At 51.1% G+C, this 23,283-nt stretch overlaps 20 non-coding genes and 3 pseudogenes across 20 annotated transcripts; all 23 read right to left on the reverse strand.

Annotated features, from left to right (window-relative positions):
- Positions 1-348: 348 nt before the first annotated feature.
- LOC138465259 (U2 spliceosomal RNA) lies at positions 349-539 on the reverse strand. Its single transcript, XR_011267837.1, has one exon. It is a non-coding gene; the product is annotated as a U2 spliceosomal RNA (small nuclear RNA).
- Positions 540-1,152: 613 nt separating this feature from the next.
- On the reverse strand, positions 1,153-1,376 carry LOC138460411 (U2 spliceosomal RNA; annotated as a pseudogene).
- Positions 1,377-4,083: 2,707 nt separating this feature from the next.
- LOC138462815 (U2 spliceosomal RNA) lies at positions 4,084-4,274 on the reverse strand. Its single transcript, XR_011265408.1, has one exon. It is a non-coding gene; the product is annotated as a U2 spliceosomal RNA (small nuclear RNA).
- Positions 4,275-4,897: 623 nt separating this feature from the next.
- LOC138465270 (U2 spliceosomal RNA) lies at positions 4,898-5,088 on the reverse strand. Its single transcript, XR_011267848.1, has one exon. It is a non-coding gene; the product is annotated as a U2 spliceosomal RNA (small nuclear RNA).
- A 623-nt stretch (positions 5,089-5,711) lies between these two features.
- Positions 5,712-5,902, reverse strand: LOC138465292 (U2 spliceosomal RNA). The gene has a single exon (XR_011267860.1). It is a non-coding gene; the product is annotated as a U2 spliceosomal RNA (small nuclear RNA).
- Positions 5,903-6,525: 623 nt separating this feature from the next.
- Positions 6,526-6,749, reverse strand: LOC138460422 (U2 spliceosomal RNA; annotated as a pseudogene).
- Positions 6,750-9,457: 2,708 nt separating this feature from the next.
- On the reverse strand, positions 9,458-9,648 carry LOC138465303 (U2 spliceosomal RNA). Its single transcript, XR_011267861.1, has one exon. It is a non-coding gene; the product is annotated as a U2 spliceosomal RNA (small nuclear RNA).
- Positions 9,649-10,271: 623 nt separating this feature from the next.
- Positions 10,272-10,462, reverse strand: LOC138465314 (U2 spliceosomal RNA). The gene has a single exon (XR_011267862.1). It is a non-coding gene; the product is annotated as a U2 spliceosomal RNA (small nuclear RNA).
- A 623-nt stretch (positions 10,463-11,085) lies between these two features.
- On the reverse strand, positions 11,086-11,276 carry LOC138465325 (U2 spliceosomal RNA). Its single transcript, XR_011267863.1, has one exon. It is a non-coding gene; the product is annotated as a U2 spliceosomal RNA (small nuclear RNA).
- A 623-nt stretch (positions 11,277-11,899) lies between these two features.
- Positions 11,900-12,090, reverse strand: LOC138465336 (U2 spliceosomal RNA). The gene has a single exon (XR_011267864.1). It is a non-coding gene; the product is annotated as a U2 spliceosomal RNA (small nuclear RNA).
- A 623-nt stretch (positions 12,091-12,713) lies between these two features.
- LOC138465358 (U2 spliceosomal RNA) lies at positions 12,714-12,904 on the reverse strand. Its single transcript, XR_011267866.1, has one exon. It is a non-coding gene; the product is annotated as a U2 spliceosomal RNA (small nuclear RNA).
- Positions 12,905-13,527: 623 nt separating this feature from the next.
- Positions 13,528-13,718, reverse strand: LOC138465370 (U2 spliceosomal RNA). The gene has a single exon (XR_011267867.1). It is a non-coding gene; the product is annotated as a U2 spliceosomal RNA (small nuclear RNA).
- A 615-nt stretch (positions 13,719-14,333) lies between these two features.
- On the reverse strand, positions 14,334-14,524 carry LOC138465381 (U2 spliceosomal RNA). The gene has a single exon (XR_011267868.1). It is a non-coding gene; the product is annotated as a U2 spliceosomal RNA (small nuclear RNA).
- A 622-nt stretch (positions 14,525-15,146) lies between these two features.
- LOC138461216 (U2 spliceosomal RNA) lies at positions 15,147-15,315 on the reverse strand (annotated as a pseudogene).
- Positions 15,316-16,119: 804 nt separating this feature from the next.
- Positions 16,120-16,315, reverse strand: LOC138460809 (U2 spliceosomal RNA). Its single transcript, XR_011263476.1, has one exon. It is a non-coding gene; the product is annotated as a U2 spliceosomal RNA (small nuclear RNA).
- A 767-nt stretch (positions 16,316-17,082) lies between these two features.
- On the reverse strand, positions 17,083-17,273 carry LOC138465392 (U2 spliceosomal RNA). Its single transcript, XR_011267869.1, has one exon. It is a non-coding gene; the product is annotated as a U2 spliceosomal RNA (small nuclear RNA).
- Positions 17,274-17,896: 623 nt separating this feature from the next.
- On the reverse strand, positions 17,897-18,087 carry LOC138465403 (U2 spliceosomal RNA). The gene has a single exon (XR_011267870.1). It is a non-coding gene; the product is annotated as a U2 spliceosomal RNA (small nuclear RNA).
- A 623-nt stretch (positions 18,088-18,710) lies between these two features.
- On the reverse strand, positions 18,711-18,901 carry LOC138465414 (U2 spliceosomal RNA). The gene has a single exon (XR_011267871.1). It is a non-coding gene; the product is annotated as a U2 spliceosomal RNA (small nuclear RNA).
- A 623-nt stretch (positions 18,902-19,524) lies between these two features.
- Positions 19,525-19,715, reverse strand: LOC138465426 (U2 spliceosomal RNA). The gene has a single exon (XR_011267872.1). It is a non-coding gene; the product is annotated as a U2 spliceosomal RNA (small nuclear RNA).
- Positions 19,716-20,330: 615 nt separating this feature from the next.
- LOC138465437 (U2 spliceosomal RNA) lies at positions 20,331-20,521 on the reverse strand. The gene has a single exon (XR_011267873.1). It is a non-coding gene; the product is annotated as a U2 spliceosomal RNA (small nuclear RNA).
- A 623-nt stretch (positions 20,522-21,144) lies between these two features.
- LOC138465448 (U2 spliceosomal RNA) lies at positions 21,145-21,335 on the reverse strand. The gene has a single exon (XR_011267874.1). It is a non-coding gene; the product is annotated as a U2 spliceosomal RNA (small nuclear RNA).
- Positions 21,336-21,948: 613 nt separating this feature from the next.
- Positions 21,949-22,139, reverse strand: LOC138459022 (U2 spliceosomal RNA). Its single transcript, XR_011262522.1, has one exon. It is a non-coding gene; the product is annotated as a U2 spliceosomal RNA (small nuclear RNA).
- Positions 22,140-22,762: 623 nt separating this feature from the next.
- On the reverse strand, positions 22,763-22,953 carry LOC138459473 (U2 spliceosomal RNA). The gene has a single exon (XR_011262603.1). It is a non-coding gene; the product is annotated as a U2 spliceosomal RNA (small nuclear RNA).
- Positions 22,954-23,283: the final 330 nt, after the last annotated feature.

Here is a 23,283-nt window from a genome sequence, read left to right on the forward strand (position 1 = left end):
TAGCGGCCGAAAGTCACCCTCAGCTGCCCAGGAGATGCTCCCCCAAGTGCGTCCCCCTCAGATAAGGCTTGGCCGTTCGGGGCCTTTCAGGGGTGAGGCAGGGCAAGGACAGTGTCCCCCATCTCCTCCTTGTGCTGCTGGCTGGCTGGCTGGCTCCTTTGCCTTGCTTTGCAGCTCCTGTGAAAAGCAAGCAAAAAGGGCAGACTTTTTTTTCCTCCCGTGACACAACAGCACCTTTTCCGAAACACTGGAAAAAAAAAACACATTTAAACAAAAAAATATTGCAAAGTGCTCTTCTTTCAAGAATTGCTCAGTCTTTCTTTTTCACAGCATTGTTTTCCCCAAGTGGGGAAGTGCACCAGTCCTGGAGGTACTGCAATACCAAGTTGATGCGTGGAGTGGACAGAGCAAGCTCCCATTCCATCTCCCGGTTCCAAAAATCAATTTAATATATGGTCCCCAGATAGAGGACGTATCAGATATTAAACTGATAAGAACAGATACTACACTTGATCTTAGCCAAAAGGCCGAGAAGCGATGCCCACAAAAGCTTTGCCTGAAAGACTGCTGCTCGGCAGCTCCCCTGCTGACTCGGAGCAACGCTCTGCGGCAGAGCCCCAGATTCCTCGGCCAAGAATAGCATTTGCATGACCAGCATGCCCGGCGGTATGGTAAGCATATTTTGCATGGCTCCGCCCCAAGATTTCCATGGGTCCCACAGCGCCTGGTGCGAGACGGCCAGACACAGGCTGCAGAGCTCCACCCAGAGAAGCTGCAGCCCGGCCTGGCACTGGCCCCGTCACCTAGCGGCCGAAAGTCACCCTCAGCTGCCCAGGAGATGCTCCCCCAAGTGCGTCCCCCTCAGATAAGGCTTGGCCGTTCGGGGCCTTTCAGGGGTGAGGCAGGGCAAGGACAGTGTCCCCCATCTCCTCCTTGTGCTGCTGGCTGGCTGGCTGGCTCCTTTGCCTTGCTTTGCAGCTCCTGTGAAAAGCAAGCAAAAAGGGCAGACTTTTTTTTCCTCCCGTGACACAACAGCACCTTTTCCGAAACACTGGAAAAAAAAAACACATTTAAACAAAAAAATATTGCAAAGTGCTCTTCTTTCAAGAATTGCTCAGTCTTTCTTTTTCACAGCATTGTTTTCCCCAAGTGGGGAAGTGCACCAGTCCTGGAGGTACTGCAATACCAAGTTGATGCGTGGAGTGGACAGAGCAAGCTCCCATTCCATCTCCCGGTTCCAAAAATCAATTTAATATATGGTCCCCAGATAGAGGACGTATCAGATATTAAACTGATAAGAACAGATTTTTTTTTTTTTTTTTTTTCGGTCTCCACTTCACCCCTTCAACCGTCCCAAACCTCCAATTTAAAAAAATGCCAATCAAAAAAATCCAAATCAAAAAGCCAATAAAAAATACACAAATTTAAAAAACACCAAATCAAAAAAAAACACCAAAAAATTCCAACTTCCTCAACAGACTATACAATTTTTTTTTTTTTTTTTTTCCCCCTTTTCTTTTCCTTTTTTCTTTTCTTCACCTTTCATTTTATTTTATTCATTTTTCCTTATTTCTCACATCTTCTTTTCCCATTCCGGTACTATTTGAAAGATGCCTTCCCATCTCTAATGACTGACCGACTCCGGTCAGATCTCTGTCTCCTCAACTTTCGCTCAGTCTTCTTCAATAACCGAATATCCACCTCCTCGTTCTTCTCACTGTCCGATGCAGACTGCAAAACACCAGAACTATTCGACGTCTCCATCCCCTTAACTTGCCCCATTCCTTCAGCTTTTTTAATAACCACTCTTTCTCTCTTCAAAAGATTCTCGACATGCGATGTTAAAGAAGGGGGCAACACTGAATCTTGTTCAGCCGAAAAACCTCCCACCTCAGGGATCAAAGTACCTTCTCTCCCTACTGACTCCCTAGCCTGTGCCGCATCCTCTATCTCAAACTGCTCTCGTTTGTAAGCCCGATACGACCTGAATAACTCTTGATGGTCCTCTAAATCATCATCCTCCCATTCTCTATCAATCCGAGCTAGTAAATAACCTTCTGCAACCAATTTTTCACGCGCAGGAGAAAATATCCCCTCCTCTCCAAAGTCCTTCGGCCATTGTTCCATCATTTCCCTAACTTCATCTTCCGTTAACAACTTTCCAACATTCTCTGTAACCATCTCCTCCACCTGTTCCCCAACCACCAAACAAGCTGCGACCCCACCATCCTCCCGATTAATTCCACTGCCACTGGCTGTTTGAACATATGAATCTTTGTCTATCCCCTCCCTTCCACTAGCTGTTTGAGCAATATCTTCTTCATCTATACTCTCTGCAGATCCTTTCTCATCTACCGCTACAATTTTTCCCACATCATCTCCCCGTGCCGTATCCACGATTTCAACCAACTTCTCTTTCTTCCTCAAATCTTCCAACGTGCTAATCAGATTTGTCTCAACTTCACGAACCCCACTGTGAAAACCACCTTCACTAGCAGCTTGTGCATATGTACGCCGGGTAGTCGGGCATGACACTGCAACATGTCCTTCCATATCACAAACAGTACACATCAGCTTCTGATCACAGTCCACTATTTTATGGTCCGGATTACCACAATTCCAACATTTATCTTTCGGGCAATCCCGTTTTGCATGTCCAAACTGTCGACAAAACCTACAAAACACTGGCTGGTTGGGGTAATACAAATACCCATTCTGTTCCAAAATCTTAAACACCCCCGGGGGGTGATGTAAACCTCCAATGCCGTCTGGATGTTTCTTTAGCACCACAACAAATCTCCGATCACCGTTAAAATACCCAAATTTATTCCTTTGAACTTGACCTCCTCTCACTTCTTCACAATAATGCAATAACCAATTCCTAATTTTCTCTGCTGACACGAATGGATTGTACATATGTACAGTTAATGGAACAGTTTGTCGGACGAAACAAAGCTCCACCAGAACACCTTCCAAAATACTACTATTCTTCTTTTCCATTTTGTACACTTCATATGCACTCAAGGAAGAGACTTCGTCTACAAAAGTAATATCATACGTGCAAGCGTTTCTGTGCTCTTGCATACAATAAATTTTGTCTTTGTCTGCTTGTAAAGCCTCAAAAAGTACCTTATTAACAACATAGTCGAAATCCTTTACTTCTTGGAAATCCTTCTGGACGGCAATCCGAACTGAATATCTCAACTGCGTTGCCGGCGGTAAAACACGGGATGTTTCAGCCATGCTGGGGGAGTTCTCTGACGCGTTCCCCCTCAAATCTTCCACTCGAAACTCGTCCAGCCCGAAAGATTCTCCGGCCCTTCAAGGCATGATCAGTAGCCCACTCCCTGACCCGAAGGTCAGGGAGGCCAGCTGTAAAAGGAGTCTACCTTGGACTGGGCAAGCCAGACAGCTAAGGTGAATCCCGACACTTGATCATAGCCAAAAGGCCGAGAAGCGATGCCCACAAAAGCTTTGCCTGAAAGACTGCTGCTCGGCAGCTCCCCTGCTGACTCGGAGCAACGCTCTGCGGCAGAGCCCCAGATTCCTCGGCCAAGAATAGCATTTGCATGACCAGCATGCCCGGCGGTATGGTAAGCATATTTTGCATGGCTCCGCCCCAAGATTTACATGGGTCCCACAGCGCCTGGTGCGAGACGGCCAGACACAGGCTGCAGAGCTCCACCCAGCCAAGCTGCAGCCCGGCCTGGCACTGGCCCCGTCACCTAGCGGCCGAAAGTCACCCTCAGCTGCCCAGGAGATGCTCCCCCAAGTGCGTCCCCCTCAGATAAGGCTTGGCCGTTCGGGGCCGTTCGGGGACTTTCAGGGGTGAGGCAGGGCAAGGACAGTGTCCCCCATCTCCTCCTTGTGCTGCTGGCTGGCTGGCTGGCTCCTTTGCCTTGCTTTGCAGCTCCTGTGAAAAGCAAGCAAAAAGGGCAGACTTTTTTTTCCTCCCGTGACACAACAGCACCTTTTCCGAAACAATGGAAAAAAAAACACATTTAAACAAAAAAATATTGCAAAGTGCTCTTCTTTCAAGAATTGCTCAGTCTTTCTTTTTCACAGCATTGTTTTCCCCAAGTGGGGAAGTGCACCAGTCCTGGAGGTACTGCAATACCAAGTTGATGCGTGGAGTGGACAGAGCAAGCTCCCATTCCATCTCCCAGTTCCAAAAATCAATTTAATATATGGTCCCCAGATAGAGGACGTATCAGATATTAAACTGATAAGAACAGATACTACACTTGATCTTAGCCAAAAGGCCGAGAAGCGATGCCCACAAAAGCTTTGCCTGAAAGACTGCTGCTCGGCAGCTCCCCTGCTGACTCGGAGCAACGCTCTGCGGCAGAGCCCCAGATTCCTCGGCCAAGAATAGCATTTGCATGACCAGCATGCCCGGCGGTATGGTAAGCATATTTTGCATGGCTCCGCCCCAAGATTTCCATGGGTCCCACAGCGCCTGGTGCGAGACGGCCAGACACAGGCTGCAGAGCTCCACCCAGAGAAGCTGCAGCCCGGCCTGGCACTGGCCCCGTCACCTAGCGGCCGAAAGTCACCCTCAGCTGCCCAGGAGATGCTCCCCCAAGTGCGTCCCCCTCAGATAAGGCTTGGCCGTTCGGGGCCGTTCGGGGCCTTTCAGGGGTGAGGCAGGGCAAGGACAGTGTCCCCCATCTCCTCCTTGTGCTGCTGGCTGGCTGGCTGGCTCCTTTGCCTTGCTTTGCAGCTCCTGTGAAAAGCAAGCAAAAAGGGCAGACTTTTTTTTCCTCCCGTGACACAACAGCACCTTTTCCGAAACACTGGAAAAAAAAAACACATTTAAACAAAAAAATATTGCAAAGTGCTCTTCTTTCAAGAATTGCTCAGTCTTTCTTTTTCACAGCATTGTTTTCCCCAAGTGGGGAAGTGCACCAGTCCTGGAGGTACTGCAATACCAAGTTGATGCGTGGAGTGGACAGAGCAAGCTCCCATTCCATCTCCCGGTTCCAAAAATCAATTTAATATATGGTCCCCAGATAGAGGACGTATCAGATATTAAACTGATAAGAACAGATACTACACTTGATCTTAGCCAAAAGGCCGAGAAGCGATGCCCACAAAAGCTTTGCCTGAAAGACTGCTGCTCGGCAGCTCCCCTGCTGACTCGGAGCAACGCTCTGCGGCAGAGCCCCAGATTCCTCGGCCAAGAATAGCATTTGCATGACCAGCATGCCCGGCGGTATGGTAAGCATATTTTGCATGGCTCCGCCCCAAGATTTCCATGGGTCCCACAGCGCCTGGTGCGAGACGGCCAGACACAGGCTGCAGAGCTCCACCCAGCCAAGCTGCAGCCCGGCCTGGCACTGGCCCCGTCACCTAGCGGCCGAAAGTCACCCTCAGCTGCCCGGGAGATGCTCCCCCAAGTGCGTCCCCCTCAGATAAGGCTTGGCCGTTCGGGGCCGTTCGGGGCCTTTCAGGGGTGAGGCAGGGCAAGGACAGTGTCCCCCATCTCCTCCTTGTGCTGCTGGCTGGCTGGCTGGCTCCTTTGCCTTGCTTTGCAGCTCCTGTGAAAAGCAAGCAAAAAGGGCAGACTTTTTTTTCCTCCCGTGACACAACAGCACCTTTTCCGAAACACTGGAAAAAAAAAACACATTTAAACAAAAAAATATTGCAAAGTGCTCTTCTTTCAAGAATTGCTCAGTCTTTCTTTTTCACAGCATTGTTTTCCCCAAGTGGGGAAGTGCACCAGTCCTGGAGGTACTGCAATACCAAGTTGATGCGTGGAGTGGACAGAGCAAGCTCCCATTCCATCTCCCGGTTCCAAAAATCAATTTAATATATGGTCCCCAGATAGAGGACGTATCAGATATTAAACTGATAAGAACAGATACTACACTTGATCTTAGCCAAAAGGCCGAGAAGCGATGCCCACAAAAGCTTTGCCTGAAAGACTGCTGCTCGGCAGCTCCCCTGCTGACTCGGAGCAACGCTCTGCGGCAGAGCCCCAGATTCCTCGGCCAAGAATAGCATTTGCATGACCAGCATGCCCGGCGGTATGGTAAGCATATTTTGCATGGCTCCGCCCCAAGATTTCCATGGGTCCCACAGCGCCTGGTGCGAGACGGCCAGACACAGGCTGCAGAGCTCCACCCAGAGAAGCTGCAGCCCGGCCTGGCACTGGCCCCGTCACCTAGCGGCCGAAAGTCACCCTCAGCTGCCCAGGAGATGCTCCCCCAAGTGCGTCCCCCTCAGATAAGGCTTGGCCGTTCGGGGCCGTTCGGGGCCTTTCAGGGGTGAGGCAGGGCAAGGACAGTGTCCCCCATCTCCTCCTTGTGCTGCTGGCTGGCTGGCTGGCTCCTTTGCCTTGCTTTGCAGCTCCTGTGAAAAGCAAGCAAAAAGGGCAGACTTTTTTTTCCTCCCGTGACACAACAGCACCTTTTCCGAAACACTGGAAAAAAAAAACACATTTAAACAAAAAAATATTGCAAAGTGCTCTTCTTTCAAGAATTGCTCAGTCTTTCTTTTTCACAGCATTGTTTTCCCCAAGTGGGGAAGTGCACCAGTCCTGGAGGTACTGCAATACCAAGTTGATGCGTGGAGTGGACAGAGCAAGCTCCCATTCCATCTCCCGGTTCCAAAAATCAATTTAATATATGGTCCCCAGATAGAGGACGTATCAGATATTAAACTGATAAGAACAGATTTTTTTTTTTTTTTTTTTTCGGTCTCCACTTCACCCCTTCAACCGTCCCAAACCTCCAATTTAAAAAAATGCCAATCAAAAAAATCCAAATCAAAAAGCCAATAAAAAATACACAAATTTAAAAAACACCAAATCAAAAAAAAACACCAAAAAATTCCAACTTCCTCAACAGACTATACAATTTTTTTTTTTTTTTTTTCCCCCCTTTTCTTTTCCTTTTTTCTTTTCTTCACCTTTCATTTTATTTTATACATTTTTCCTTATTTCTCACATCTTCTTTTCCCATTCCGGTACTATTTGAAAGATGCCTTCCCATCTCTAATGACTGACCGACTCCGGTCAGATCTCTGTCTCCTCAACTTTCGCTCAGTCTTCTTCAATAACCGAATATCCACCTCCTCGTTCTTCTCACTGTCCGATGCAGACTGCAAAACACCAGAACTATTCGACGTCTCCATCCCCTTAACTTGCCCCATTCCTTCAGCTTTTTTAATAACCACTCTTTCTCTCTTCAAAAGATTCTCGACATGCGATGTTAAAGAAGGGGGCAACACTGAATCTTGTTCAGCCGAAAAACCTCCCACCTCAGGGATCAAAGTACCTTCTCTCCCTACTGACTCCCTAGCCTGTGCCGCATCCTCTATCTCAAACTGCTCTCGTTTGTAAGCCCGATACGACCTCAATAACTCTTGATGGTCCTCTAAATCATCATCCTCCCATTCTCTATCAATCCGAGCTAGTAAATAACCTTCTGCAACCAATTTTTCACGCGCAGGAGAAAATATCCCCTCCTCTCCAAAGTCCTTCGGCCATTGTTCCATCATTTCCCTAACTTCATCTTCCGTTAACAACTTTCCAACATTCTCTGTAACCATCTCCTCCACCTGTTCCCCAACCACCAAACAAGCTGCGACCCCACCATCCTCCCGATTAATTCCACTGCCACTGGCTGTTTGAACATATGAATCTTTGTCTATCCCCTCCCTTCCACTAGCTGTTTGAGCAATATCTTCTTCATCTATACTCTCTGCAGATCCTTTCTCATCTACCGCTACAATTTTTCCCACATCATCTCCCCGTGCCGTATCCACGATTTCAACCAACTTCTCTTTCTTCCTCAAATCTTCCAACGTGCTAATCAGATTTGTCTCAACTTCACGAACCCCACTGTGAAAACCACCTTCACTAGCAGCTTGTGCATATGTACGCCGGGTAGTCGGGCATGACACTGCAACATGTCCTTCCATATCACAAACAGTACACATCAGCTTCTGATCACAGTCCACTATTTTATGGTCCGGATTACCACAATTCCAACATTTATCTTTCGGGCAATCCCGTTTTGCATGTCCAAACTGTCGACAAAACCTACAAAACACTGGCTGGTTGGGGTAATACAAATACCCATTCTGTTCCAAAATCTTAAACACCCCCGGGGGGTGATGTAAACCTCCAATGCCGTCTGGATGTTTCTTTAGCACCACAACAAATCTCCGATCACCGTTAAAATACCCAAATTTATTCCTTTGAACTTGACCTCCTCTCACTTCTTCACAATAATGCAATAACCAATTCCTAATTTTCTCTGCTGACACGAATGGATTGTACATATGTACAGTTAATGGAACAGTTTGTCGGACGAAACAAAGCTCCACCAGAACACCTTCCAAAATACTACTATTCTTCTTTTCCATTTTGTACACTTCATATGCACTCAAGGAAGAGACTTCGTCTACAAAAGTAATATCATACGTGCAAGCGTTTCTGTGCTCTTGCATACAATAAATTTTGTCTTTGTCTGCTTGTAAAGCCTCAAAAAGTACCTTATTAACAACATAGTCGAAATCCTTTACTTCTTGGAAATCCTTCTGGACGGCAATCCGAACTGAATATCTCAACTGCGTTGCCGGCGGTAAAACACGGGATGTTTCAGCCATGCTGGGGGAGTTCTCTGACGCGTTCCCCCTCAAATCTTCCACTCGAAACTCGTCCAGCCCGAAAGATTCTCCGGCCCTTCAAGGCATGATCAGTAGCCCACTCCCTGACCCGAAGGTCAGGGAGGCCAGCTGTAAAAGGAGTCTACCTTGGACTGGGCAAGCCAGACAGCTAAGGTGAATCCCGACACTTGATCATAGCCAAAAGGCCGAGAAGCGATGCCCACAAAAGCTTTGCCTGAAAGACTGCTGCTCGGCAGCTCCCCTGCTGACTCGGAGCAACGCTCTGCGGCAGAGCCCCAGATTCCTCGGCCAAGAATAGCATTTGCATGACCAGCATGCCCGGCGGTATGGTAAGCATATTTTGCATGGCTCCGCCCCAAGATTTCCATGGGTCCCACAGCGCCTGGTGCGAGACGGCCAGACACAGGCTGCAGAGCTCCACCCAGCCAAGCTGCAGCCCGGCCTGGCACTGGCCCCGTCACCTAGCGGCCGAAAGTCACCCTCAGCTGCCCAGGAGATGCTCCCCCAAGTGCGTCCCCCTCAGATAAGGCTTGGCCGTTCGGGGCCGTTCGGGGCCTTTCAGGGGTGAGGCAGGGCAAGGACAGTGTCCCCCATCTCCTCCTTGTGCTGCTGGCTGGCTGGCTGGCTCCTTTGCCTTGCTTTGCAGCTCCTGTGAAAAGCAAGCAAAAAGGGCAGACTTTTTTTTCCTCCCGTGACACAACAGCACCTTTTCCGAAACACTGGAAAAAAAAAACACATTTAAACAAAAAAATATTGCAAAGTGCTCTTCTTTCAAGAATTGCTCAGTCTTTCTTTTTCACAGCATTGTTTTCCCCAAGTGGGGAAGTGCACCAGTCCTGGAGGTACTGCAATACCAAGTTGATGCGTGGAGTGGACAGAGCAAGCTCCCATTCCATCTCCCGGTTCCAAAAATCAATTTAATATATGGTCCCCAGATAGAGGACGTATCAGATATTAAACTGATAAGAACAGATACTACACTTGATCTTAGCCAAAAGGCCGAGAAGCGATGCCCACAAAAGCTTTGCCTGAAAGACTGCTGCTCGGCAGCTCCCCTGCTGACTCGGAGCAACGCTCTGCGGCAGAGCCCCAGATTCCTCGGCCAAGAATAGCATTTGCATGACCAGCATGCCCGGCGGTATGGTAAGCATATTTTGCATGGCTCCGCCCCAAGATTTCCATGGGTCCCACAGCGCCTGGTGCGAGACGGCCAGACACAGGCTGCAGAGCTCCACCCAGCCAAGCTGCAGCCCGGCCTGGCACTGGCCCCGTCACCTAGCGGCCGAAAGTCACCCTCAGCTGCCCAGGAGATGCTCCCCCAAGTGCGTCCCCCTCAGATAAGGCTTGGCCGTTCGGGGCCGTTCGGGGACTTTCAGGGGTGAGGCAGGGCAAGGACAGTGTCCCCCATCTCCTCCTTGTGCTGCTGGCTGGCTGGCTGGCTCCTTTGCCTTGCTTTGCAGCTCCTGTGAAAAGCAAGCAAAAAGGGCAGACTTTTTTTTCCTCCCGTGACACAACAGCACCTTTTCCGAAACACTGGAAAAAAAAAACACATTTAAACAAAAAAATATTGCAAAGTGCTCTTCTTTCAAGAATTGCTCAGTCTTTCTTTTTCACAGCATTGTTTTCCCCAAGTGGGGAAGTGCACCAGTCCTGGAGGTACTGCAATACCAAGTTGATGCGTGGAGTGGACAGAGCAAGCTCCCATTCCATCTCCCGGTTCCAAAAATCAATTTAATATATGGTCCCCAGATAGAGGACGTATCAGATATTAAACTGATAAGAACAGATACTACACTTGATCTTAGCCAAAAGGCCGAGAAGCGATGCCCACAAAAGCTTTGCCTGAAAGACTGCTGCTCGGCAGCTCCCCTGCTGACTCGGAGCAACGCTCTGCGGCAGAGCCCCAGATTCCTCGGCCAAGAATAGCATTTGCATGACCAGCATGCCCGGCGGTATGGTAAGCATATTTTGCATGGCTCCGCCCCAAGATTTCCATGGGTCCCACAGCGCCTGGTGCGAGACGGCCAGACACAGGCTGCAGAGCTCCACCCAGCCAAGCTGCAGCCCGGCCTGGCACTGGCCCCGTCACCTAGCGGCCGAAAGTCACCCTCAGCTGCCCAGGAGATGCTCCCCCAAGTGCGTCCCCCTCAGATAAGGCTTGGCCGTTCGGGGCCGTTCGGGGACTTTCAGGGGTGAGGCAGGGCAAGGACAGTGTCCCCCATCTCCTCCTTGTGCTGCTGGCTGGCTGGCTGGCTCCTTTGCCTTGCTTTGCAGCTCCTGTGAAAAGCAAGCAAAAAGGGCAGACTTTTTTTTCCTCCCGTGACACAACAGCACCTTTTCCGAAACACTGGAAAAAAAAAACACATTTAAACAAAAAAATATTGCAAAGTGCTCTTCTTTCAAGAATTGCTCAGTCTTTCTTTTTCACAGCATTGTTTTCCCCAAGTGGGGAAGTGCACCAGTCCTGGAGGTACTGCAATACCAAGTTGATGCGTGGAGTGGACAGAGCAAGCTCCCATTCCATCTCCCGGTTCCAAAAATCAATTTAATATATGGTCCCCAGATAGAGGACGTATCAGATATTAAACTGATAAGAACAGATACTACACTTGATCTTAGCCAAAAGGCCGAGAAGCGATGCCCACAAAAGCTTTGCCTGAAAGACTGCTGCTCGGCAGCTCCCCTGCTGACTCGGAGCAACGCTCTGCGGCAGAGCCCCAGATTCCTCGGCCAAGAATAGCATTTGCATGACCAGCATGCCCGGCGGTATGGTAAGCATATTTTGCATGGCTCCGCCCCAAGATTTCCATGGGTCCCACAGCGCCTGGTGCGAGACGGCCAGACACAGGCTGCAGAGCTCCACCCAGCCAAGCTGCAGCCCGGCCTGGCACTGGCCCCGTCACCTAGCGGCCGAAAGTCACCCTCAGCTGCCCAGGAGATGCTCCCCCAAGTGCGTCCCCCTCAGATAAGGCTTGGCCGTTCGGGGCCGTTCGGGGACTTTCAGGGGTGAGGCAGGGCAAGGACAGTGTCCCCCATCTCCTCCTTGTGCTGCTGGCTGGCTGGCTGGCTCCTTTGCCTTGCTTTGCAGCTCCTGTGAAAAGCAAGCAAAAAGGGCAGACTTTTTTTTCCTCCCGTGACACAACAGCACCTTTTCCGAAACACTGGAAAAAAAAAACACATTTAAACAAAAAAATATTGCAAAGTGCTCTTCTTTCAAGAATTGCTCAGTCTTTCTTTTTCACAGCATTGTTTTCCCCAAGTGGGGAAGTGCACCAGTCCTGGAGGTACTGCAATACCAAGTTGATGCGTGGAGTGGACAGAGCAAGCTCCCATTCCATCTCCCGGTTCCAAAAATCAATTTAATATATGGTCCCCAGATAGAGGACGTATCAGATATTAAACTGATAAGAACAGATACTACACTTGATCTTAGCCAAAAGGCCGAGAAGCGATGCCCACAAAAGCTTTGCCTGAAAGACTGCTGCTCGGCAGCTCCCCTGCTGACTCGGAGCAACGCTCTGCGGCAGAGCCCCAGATTCCTCGGCCAAGAATAGCATTTGCATGACCAGCATGCCCGGCGGTATGGTAAGCATATTTTGCATGGCTCCGCCCCAAGATTTCCATGGGTCCCACAGCGCCTGGTGCGAGACGGCCAGACACAGGCTGCAGAGCTCCACCCAGCCAAGCTGCAGCCCGGCCTGGCACTGGCCCCGTCACCTAGCGGCCGAAAGTCACCCTCAGCTGCCCAGGAGATGCTCCCCCAAGTGCGTCCCCCTCAGATAAGGCTTGGCCGTTCGGGGCCGTTCGGGGACTTTCAGGGGTGAGGCAGGGCAAGGACAGTGTCCCCCATCTCCTCCTTGTGCTGCTGGCTGGCTGGCTGGCTCCTTTGCCTTGCTTTGCAGCTCCTGTGAAAAGCAAGCAAAAAGGGCAGACTTTTTTTTCCTCCCGTGACACAACAGCACCTTTTCCGAAACACTGGAAAAAAAAAACACATTTAAACAAAAAAATATTGCAAAGTGCTCTTCTTTCAAGAATTGCTCAGTCTTTCTTTTTCACAGCATTGTTTTCCCCAAGTGGGGAAGTGCACCAGTCCTGGAGGTACTGCAATACCAAGTTGATGCGTGGAGTGGACAGAGCAAGCTCCCATTCCATCTCCCGGTTCCAAAAATCAATTTAATATATGGTCCCCAGATAGAGGACGTATCAGATATTAAACTGATAAGAACAGATACTACACTTGATCTTAGCCAAAAGGCCGAGAAGCGATGCCCACAAAAGCTTTGCCTGAAAGACTGCTGCTCGGCAGCTCCCCTGCTGACTCGGAGCAACGCTCTGCGGCAGAGCCCCAGATTCCTCGGCCAAGAATAGCATTTGCATGACCAGCATGCCCGGCGGTATGGTAAGCATATTTTGCATGGCTCCGCCCCAAGATTTCCATGGGTCCCACAGCGCCTGGTGCGAGACGGCCAGACACAGGCTGCAGAGCTCCACCCAGCCAAGCTGCAGCCCGGCCTGGCACTGGCCCCGTCACCTAGCGGCCGAAAGTCACCCTCAGCTGCCCAGGAGATGCTCCCCCAAGTGCGTCCCCCTCAGATAAGGCTTGGCCGTTCGGGGCCGTTCGGGGACTTTCAGGGGTGAGGCAGGGCAAGGACAGTGTCCCCCATCTCCTCCTTGTGCTGCTGGCTGGCTGGCTGGCTCCTTTGCCTTGCTTTGCAGCTCCTGTGAAAAGCAAGCAAAAAGGGCAGACTTTTTTTTCCTCCCGTGACACAACAGCACCTTTTCCGAAACACTGGAAAAAAAAAACACATTTAAACAAAAAAATATTGCAAAGTGCTCTTCTTTCAAGAATTGCTCAGTCTTTCTTTTTCACAGCATTGTTTTCCCCAAGTGGGGAAGTGCACCAGTCCTGGAGGTACTGCAATACCAAGTTGATGCGTGGAGTGGACAGAGCAAGCTCCCATTCCATCTCCCGGTTCCAAAAATCAATTTAATATATGGTCCCCAGATAGAGGACGTATCAGATATTAAACTGATAAGAACAGATACTACACTTGATCTTAGCCAAAAGGCCGAGAAGCGATGCCCACAAAAGCTTTGCCTGAAAGACTGCTGCTCGGCAGCTCCCCTGCTGACTCGGAGCAACGCTCTGCGGCAGAGCCCCAGATTCCTCGGCCAAGAATAGCATTTGCATGACCAGCATGCCCGGCGGTATGGTAAGCATATTTTGCATGGCTCCGCCCCAAGATTTCCATGGGTCCCACAGCGCCTGGTGCGAGACGGCCAGACACAGGCTGCAGAGCTCCACCCAGAGAAGCTGCAGCCCGGCCTGGCACTGGCCCCGTCACCTAGCGGCCGAAAGTCACCCTCAGCTGCCCAGGAGATGCTCCCCCAAGTGCGTCCCCCTCAGATAAGGCTTGGCCGTTCGGGGCCGTTCGGGGCCTTTCAGGGGTGAGGCAGGGCAAGGACAGTGTCCCCCATCTCCTCCTTGTGCTGCTGGCTGGCTCCTTTGCCTTGCTTTGCAGCTCCTGTGAAAAGCAAGCAAAAAGGGCAGACTTTTTTTTCCTCCCGTGACACAACAGCACCTTTTCCGAAACACTGGAAAAAAAAAACACATTTAAACAAAAAAATATTGCAAAGTGCTCTTCTTTCAAGAATTGCTCAGTCTTTCTTTTTCACAGCATTGTTTTCCCCAAGTGGGGAAGTGCACCAGTCCTGGAGGTACTGCAATACCAAGTTGATGCGTGGAGTGGACAGAGCAAGCTCCCATTCCATCTCCCGGTTCCAAAAATCAATTTAATATATGGTCCCCAGATAGAGGACGTATCAGATATTAAACTGATAAGAACAGATACTACACTTGATCTTAGCCAAAAGGCCGAGAAGCGATGCCCACAAAAGCTTTGCCTGAAAGACTGCTGCTCGGCAGCTCCCCTGCTGACTCGGAGCAACGCTCTGCGGCAGAGCCCCAGATTCCTCGGCCAAGAATAGCATTTGCATGACCAGCATGCCCGGCGGTATGGTAAGCATATTTTGCATGGCTCCGCCCCAAGATTTCCATGGGTCCCACAGCGCCTGGTGCGAGACGGCCAGACACAGGCTGCAGAGCTCCACCCAGAGAAGCTGCAGCCCGGCCTGGCACTGGCCCCGTCACTTAGCGGCCGAAAGTCACCCTCAGCTGCCCAGGAGATGCTCCCCCAAGTGCGTCCCCCTCAGATAAGGCTTGGCCGTTCGGGGCCGTTCGGGGCCTTTCAGGGGTGAGGCAGGGCAAGGACAGTGTCCCCCATCTCCTCCTTGTGCTGCTGGCTGGCTGGCTGGCTCCTTTGCCTTGCTTTGCAGCTCCTGTGAAAAGCAAGCAAAAAGGGCAGACTTTTTTTTCCTCCCGTGACACAACAGCACCTTTTCCGAAACACTGGAAAAAAAAACACATGTAAACAAAAAAATATTGCAAAGTGCTCTTCTTTCAAGAATTGCTCAGTCTTTCTTTTTCACAGCATTGTTTTCCCCAAGTGGGGAAGTGCACCAGTCCTGGAGGTACTGCAATACCAAGTTGATGAGTGGAGTGGACAGAGCAAGCTCCCATTCCATCTCCCGGTTCCAAAAATCAATTTAATATATGGTCCCCAGATAGAGGACGTATCAGATATTAAACTGATAAGAACAGATTTTTTTTTTTTTTTTTTTTTTATTCTCCTAAATCTGTAAATATTACAACTGGGGGCCACCGAAACAACGGTGCCCAACTACTGGGCCCAGGCAAACCCTGGGTAAACTGCAAGACAACCTCAGGAACTCATAGAGATCCCTTAAAAATTCCCAAACGGGTACTACACTTGATTTTAGCCAAAAGGCCGAGAAGCGATGCCCACAAAAGCTTTGCCTGAAAGACTGCTGCTCGGCAGCTCCCCTGCTGACTCGGAGCAACGCTCTGCGGCAGAGCCCCAGATTCCTCGGCCAAGAATAGCATTTGCATGACCAGCATGCCCGGCGGTATGGTAAGCATATTTTGCATGGCTCCGCCCCAAGATTTCCATGGGTCCCACAGCGCCTGGTGCGAGACGGCCAGACACAGGCTGCAGAGCTCCACCCAGCCAAGCTGCAGCCCGGCCTGGCACTGGCCCCGTCACCTAGCGGCCGAAAGTCACCCTCAGCTGCCCAGGAGATGCTCCCCCAAGTGCGTCCCCCTCAGATAAGGCTTGGCCATTCGGGGCCGTTCGGGGCCTTTCAGGGGTGAGGCAGGGCAAAGACAGTGTCCCCCATCTCCTCCTTGTGCTGCTGGCTGGCTGGCTGGCTCCTTTGCCTTGCTTTGCAGCTCCTGTGAAAAGCAAGCAAAAAGGGCAGACTTTTTTTTCCTCCCGTGACACAACAGCACCTTTTCCGAAACACTGGAAAAAAAAACACATGTAAACAAAAAAATATTGCAAAGTGCTCTTCTTTCAAGAATTGCTCAGTCTTTCTTTTTCACAGCATTGTTTTCCCCAAGTGGGGAAGTGCACCAGTCCTGGAGGTACTGCAATACCAAGTTGATGAGTGGAGTGGACAGAGCAAGCTCCCATTCCATCTCCCGGTTCCAAAAATCAATTTAATATATGGTCCCCAGATAGAGGACGTATCAGATATTAAACTGATAAGAACAGATTTTTTTTTTTTTTTTTTTTTATTCTCCTAAATCTGTAAATATTACAACTGGGGGCCACCGAAACAACGGTGCCCAACTACTGGGCCCAGGCAAACCCTGGGTAAACTGCAAGACAACCTCAGGAACTCATAGAGATCCCTTAAAAATTCCCAAACGGGTACTACACTTGATTTTAGCCAAAAGGCCGAGAAGCGATGCCCACAAAAGCTTTGCCTGAAAGACTGCTGCTCGGCAGCTCCCCTGCTGACTCGGAGCAACGCTCTGCGGCAGAGCCCCAGATTCCTCGGCCAAGAATAGCATTTGCATGACCAGCATGCCCGGCGGTATGGTAAGCATATTTTGCATGGCTCCGCCCCAAGATTTCCATGGGTCCCACAGCGCCTGGTGCGAGACGGCCAGACACAGGCTGCAGAGCTCCACCCAGCCAAGCTGCAGCCCGGCCTGGCACTGGCCCCGTCACCTAGCGGCCGAAAGTCACCCTCAGCTGCCCAGGAGATGCTCCCCCAAGTGCGTCCCCCTCAGATAAGGCTTGGCCGTTCGGGGCCTTTCAGGGGTGAGGCAGGGCAAGGACAGTGTCCCCCATCTCCTCCTTGTGCTGCTGGCTGGCTGGCTGGCTCCTTTGCCTTGCTTTGCAGCTCCTGTGAAAAGCAAGCAAAAAGGGCAGACTTTTTTTTCCTCCCGTGACACAACAGCACCTTTTCCGAAACACTGGAAAAAAAAAACACATTTAAACAAAAAAATATTGCAAAGTGCTCTTCTTTCAAGAATTGCTCAGTCTTTCTTTTTCACAGCATTGTTTTCCCCAAGTGGGGAAGTGCACCAGTCCTGGAGGTACTGCAATACCAAGTTGATGCGTGGAGTGGACAGAGCAAGCTCCCATTCCATCTCCCGGTTCCAAAAATCAATTTAATATATGGTCCCCAGATAGAGGACGTATCAGATATTAAACTGATAAGAACAGATACTACACTTGATCTTAGCCAAAAGGCCGAGAAGCGATGCCCACAAAAGCTTTGCCTGAAAGACTGCTGCTCGGCAGCTCCCCTGCTGACTCGGAGCAACGCTCTGCGGCAGAGCCCCAGATTCCTCGGCCAAGAATAGCATTTGCATGACCAGCATGCCCGGCGGTATGGTAAGCATATTTTGCATGGCTCCGCCCCAAGATTTCCATGGGTCCCACAGCGCCTGGTGCGAGACGGCCAGACACAGGCTGCAGAGCTCCACCCAGCCAAGCTGCAGCCCGGCCTGGCACTGGCCCCGTCACCTAGCGGCCGAAAGTCACCCTCAGCTGCCCAGGAGATGCTCCCCCAAGTGCGTCCCCCTCAGATAAGGCTTGGCCGTTCGGGGCCGTTCGGGGACTTTCAGGGGTGAGGCAGGGCAAGGACAGTGTCCCCCATCTCCTCCTTGTGCTGCTGGCTGGCTGGCTGGCTCCTTTGCCTTGCTTTGCAGCTCCTGTGAAAAGCAAGCAAAAAGGGCAGACTTTTTTTTCCTCCCGTGACACAACAGCACCTTTTCCGAAACACTGGAAAAAAAAAACACATTTAAACAAAAAAATATTGCAAAGTGCTCTTCTTTCAAGAATTGCTCAGTCTTTCTTTTTCACAGCATTGTTTTCCCCAAGTGGGGAAGTGCACCAGTCCTGGAGGTACTGCAATACCAAGTTGATGCGTGGAGTGGACAGAGCAAGCTCCCATTCCATCTCCCGGTTCCAAAAATCAATTTAATATATGGTCCCCAGATAGAGGACGTATCAGATATTAAACTGATAAGAACAGATACTACACTTGATCTTAGCCAAAAGGCCGAGAAGCGATGCCCACAAAAGCTTTGCCTGAAAGACTGCTGCTCGGCAGCTCCCCTGCTGACTCGGAGCAACGCTCTGCGGCAGAGCCCCAGATTCCTCGGCCAAGAATAGCATTTGCATGACCAGCATGCCCGGCGGTATGGTAAGCATATTTTGCATGGCTCCGCCCCAAGATTTCCATGGGTCCCACAGCGCCTGGTGCGAGACGGCCAGACACAGGCTGCAGAGCTCCACCCAGCCAAGCTGCAGCCCGGCCTGGCACTGGCCCCGTCACCTAGCGGCCGAAAGTCACCCTCAGCTGCCCAGGAGATGCTCCCCCAAGTGCGTCCCCCTCAGATAAGGCTTGGCCGTTCGGGGCCGTTCGGGGACTTTCAGGGGTGAGGCAGGGCAAGGACAGTGTCCCCCATCTCCTCCTTGTGCTGCTGGCTGGCTGGCTGGCTCCTTTGCCTTGCTTTGCAGCTCCTGTGAAAAGCAAGCAAAAAGGGCAGACTTTTTTTTCCTCCCGTGACACAACAGCACCTTTTCCGAAACACTGGAAAAAAAAAACACATTTAAACAAAAAAATATTGCAAAGTGCTCTTCTTTCAAGAATTGCTCAGTCTTTCTTTTTCACAGCATTGTTTTCCCCAAGTGGGGAAGTGCACCAGTCCTGGAGGTACTGCAATACCAAGTTGATGCGTGGAGTGGACAGAGCAAGCTCCCATTCCATCTCCCGGTTCCAAAAATCAATTTAATATATGGTCCCCAGATAGAGGACGTATCAGATATTAAACTGATAAGAACAGATACTACACTTGATCTTAGCCAAAAGGCCGAGAAGCGATGCCCACAAAAGCTTTGCCTGAAAGACTGCTGCTCGGCAGCTCCCCTGCTGACTCGGAGCAACGCTCTGCGGCAGAGCCCCAGATTCCTCGGCCAAGAATAGCATTTGCATGACCAGCATGCCCGGCGGTATGGTAAGCATATTTTGCATGGCTCCGCCCCAAGATTTCCATGGGTCCCACAGCGCCTGGTGCGAGACGGCCAGACACAGGCTGCAGAGCTCCACCCAGCCAAGCTGCAGCCCGGCCTGGCACTGGCCCCGTCACCTAGCGGCCGAAAGTCACCCTCAGCTGCCCAGGAGATGCTCCCCCAAGTGCGTCCCCCTCAGATAAGGCTTGGCCGTTCGGGGCCGTTCGGGGACTTTCAGGGGTGAGGCAGGGCAAGGACAGTGTCCCCCATCTCCTCCTTGTGCTGCTGGCTGGCTGGCTGGCTCCTTTGCCTTGCTTTGCAGCTCCTGTGAAAAGCAAGCAAAAAGGGCAGACTTTTTTTTCCTCCCGTGACACAACAGCACCTTTTCCGAAACACTGGAAAAAAAAAACACATTTAAACAAAAAAATATTGCAAAGTGCTCTTCTTTCAAGAATTGCTCAGTCTTTCTTTTTCACAGCATTGTTTTCCCCAAGTGGGGAAGTGCACCAGTCCTGGAGGTACTGCAATACCAAGTTGATGCGTGGAGTGGACAGAGCAAGCTCCCATTCCATCTCCCGGTTCCAAAAATCAATTTAATATATGGTCCCCAGATAGAGGACGTATCAGATATTAAACTGATAAGAACAGATACTACACTTGATCTTAGCCAAAAGGCCGAGAAGCGATGCCCACAAAAGCTTTGCCTGAAAGACTGCTGCTCGGCAGCTCCCCTGCTGACTCGGAGCAACGCTCTGCGGCAGAGCCCCAGATTCCTCGGCCAAGAATAGCATTTGCATGACCAGCATGCCCGGCGGTATGGTAAGCATATTTTGCATGGCTCCGCCCCAAGATTTCCATGGGTCCCACAGCGCCTGGTGCGAGACGGCCAGACACAGGCTGCAGAGCTCCACCCAGAGAAGCTGCAGCCCGGCCTGGCACTGGCCCCGTCACCTAGCGGCCGAAAGTCACCCTCAGCTGCCCAGGAGATGCTCCCCCAAGTGCGTCCCCCTCAGATAAGGCTTGGCCGTTCGGGGCCGTTCGGGGCCTTTCAGGGGTGAGGCAGGGCAAGGACAGTGTCCCCCATCTCCTCCTTGTGCTGCTGGCTGGCTCCTTTGCCTTGCTTTGCAGCTCCTGTGAAAAGCAAGCAAAAAGGGCAGACTTTTTTTTCCTCCCGTGACACAACAGCACCTTTTCCGAAACACTGGAAAAAAAAAACACATTTAAACAAAAAAATATTGCAAAGTGCTCTTCTTTCAAGAATTGCTCAGTCTTTCTTTTTCACAGCATTGTTTTCCCCAAGTGGGGAAGTGCACCAGTCCTGGAGGTACTGCAATACCAAGTTGATGCGTGGAGTGGACAGAGCAAGCTCCCATTCCATCTCCCGGTTCCAAAAATCAATTTAATATATGGTCCCCAGATAGAGGACGTATCAGATATTAAACTGATAAGAACAGATACTACACTTGATCTTAGCCAAAAGGCCGAGAAGCGATGCCCACAAAAGCTTTGCCTGAAAGACTGCTGCTCGGCAGCTCCCCTGCTGACTCGGAGCAACGCTCTGCGGCAGAGCCCCAGATTCCTCGGCCAAGAATAGCATTTGCATGACCAGCATGCCCGGCGGTATGGTAAGCATATTTTGCATGGCTCCGCCCCAAGATTTCCATGGGTCCCACAGCGCCTGGTGCGAGACGGCCAGACACAGGCTGCAGAGCTCCACCCAGAGAAGCTGCAGCCCGGCCTGGCACTGGCCCCGTCACCTAGCGGCCGAAAGTCACCCTCAGCTGCCCAGGAGATGCTCCCCCAAGTGCGTCCCCCTCAGATAAGGCTTGGCCGTTCGGGGCCGTTCGGGGCCTTTCAGGGGTGAGGCAGGGCAAGGACAGTGTCCCCCATCTCCTCCTTGTGCTGCTGGCTGGCTGGCTGGCTCCTTTGCCTTGCTTTGCAGCTCCTGTGAAAAGCAAGCAAAAAGGGCAGACTTTTTTTTCCTCCCGTGACACAACAGCACCTTTTCCGAAACACTGGAAAAAAAAAACACATTTAAACAAAAAAATATTGCAAAGTGCTCTTCTTTCAAGAATTGCTCAGTCTTTCTTTTTCACAGCATTGTTTTCCCCAAGTGGGGAAGTGCACCAGTCCTGGAGGTACTGCAATACCAAGTTGATGCGTGGAGTGGACAGAGCAAGCTCCCATTCCATCTCCCGGTTCCAAAAATCAATTTAATATATGGTCCCCAGATAGAGGACGTATCAGATATTAAACTGATAAGAACAGATACTACACTTGATCTTAGCCAAAAGGCCGAGAAGCGATGCCCACAAAAGCTTTGCCTGAAAGACTGCTGCTCGGCAGCTCCCCTGCTGACTCGGAGCAACGCTCTGCGGCAGAGCCCCAGATTCCTCGGCCAAGAATAGCATTTGCATGACCAGCATGCCCGGCGGTATGGTAAGCATATTTTGCATGGCTCCGCCCCAAGATTTCCATGGGTCCCACAGCGCCTGGTGCGAGACGGCCAGACACAGGCTGCAGAGCTCCACCCAGCCAAGCTGCAGCCCGGCCTGGCACTGGCCCCGTCACCTAGCGGCCGAAAGTCACCCTCAGCTGCCCAGGAGATGCTCCCCCAAGTGCGTCCCCCTCAGATAAGGCTTGGCCGTTCGGGGCCTTTCAGGGGTGAGGCAGGGCAAGGACAGTGTCCCCCATCTCCTCCTTGTGCTGCTGGCTGGCTGGCTGGCTCCTTTGCCTTGCTTTGCAGCTCCTGTGAAAAGCAAGCAAAAAGGGCAGACTTTTTTTTCCTCCCGTGACACAACAGCACCTTTTCCGAAACACTGGAAAAAAAAAACACATTTAAACAAAAAAATATTGCAAAGTGCTCTTCTTTCAAGAATTGCTCAGTCTTTCTTTTTCACAGCATTGTTTTCCCCAAGTGGGGAAGTGCACCAGTCCTGGAGGTACTGCAATACCAAGTTGATGCGTGGAGTGGACAGAGCAAGCTCCCATTCCATCTCCCGGTTCCAAAAATCAATTTAATATATGGTCCCCAGATAGAGGACGTATCAGATATTAAACTGATAAGAACAGATACTACACTTGATCTTAGCCAAAAGGCCGAGAAGCAATGCCCACAAAAGCTTTGCCTGAAAGACTGCTGCTCGGCAGCTCCCCTGCTGACTCGGAGCAACGCTCTGCGGCAGAGCCCCAGATTCCTCGGCCAAGAATAGCATTTGCATGACCAGCATGCCCGGCGGTATGGTAAGCATATTTTGCATGGCTCCGCCCCAAGATTTCCATGGGTCCCACAGCGCCTGGTGCGAGACGGCCAGACACAGGCTGCAGAGCTCCACCCAGCCAAGCTGCAGCCCGGCCTGGCACTGGCCCCGTCACCTAGCGGCCGAAAGTCACCCTCAGCTGCCCAGGAGATGCTCCCCCAAGTGCGTCCCCCTCAGATAAGGCTTGGCCGTTCGGGGCCGTTCGGGGACTTTCAGGGGTGAGGCAGGGCAAGGACAGTGTCCCCCATCTCCTCCTTGTGCTGCTGGCTGGCTGGCTGGCTCCTTTGCCTTGCTTTGCAGCTCCTGTGAAAAGCAAGCAAAAAGGGCAGACTTTTTTTTCCTCCCGTGACACAACAGCACCTTTTCCGAAACACTGGAAAAAAAAAACACATTTAAACAAAAAAATATTGCAAAGTGCTCTTCTTTCAAGAATTGCTCAGTCTTTCTTTTTCACAGCATTGTTTTCCCCAAGTGGGGAAGTGCACCAGTCCTGGAGGTACTGCAATACCAAGTTGATGCGTGGGGTGGACAGAGCAAGCTCCCATTCCATCTCCCGGTTCCAAAAATCAATTTAATATATGGTCCCCAGATAGAGGACGTATCAGATATTAAACTGATAAGAACAGATACTACACTTGATCTTAGCCAAAAGGCCGAGAAGCGATGCCCACAAAAGCTTTGCCTGAAAGACTGCTGCTCGGCAGCTCCCCTGCTGACTCGGAGCAACGCTCTGCGGCAGAGCCCCAGATTCCTCGGCCAAGAATAGCATTTGCATGACCAGCATGCCCGGCGGTATGGTAAGCATATTTTGCATGGCTCCGCCCCAAGATTTCCATGGGTCCCACAGCGCCTGGTGCGAGACGGCCAGACACAGGCTGCAGAGCTCCACCCAGCCAAGCTGCAGCCCGGCCTGGCACTGGCCCCGTCACCTAGCGGCCGAAAGTCACCCTCAGCTGCCCAGGAGATGCTCCCCCAAGTGCGTCCCCCTCAGATAA

The sequence above is a fragment of the Ambystoma mexicanum genome, chromosome 1p (genome assembly GCF_040938575.1).
Source record: "Ambystoma mexicanum isolate Mex_15411 chromosome 1p, UKY_AmexF1_1, whole genome shotgun sequence".
In the NCBI taxonomy this organism is placed as follows: Eukaryota; Metazoa; Chordata; class Amphibia; order Caudata; family Ambystomatidae; genus Ambystoma; species Ambystoma mexicanum.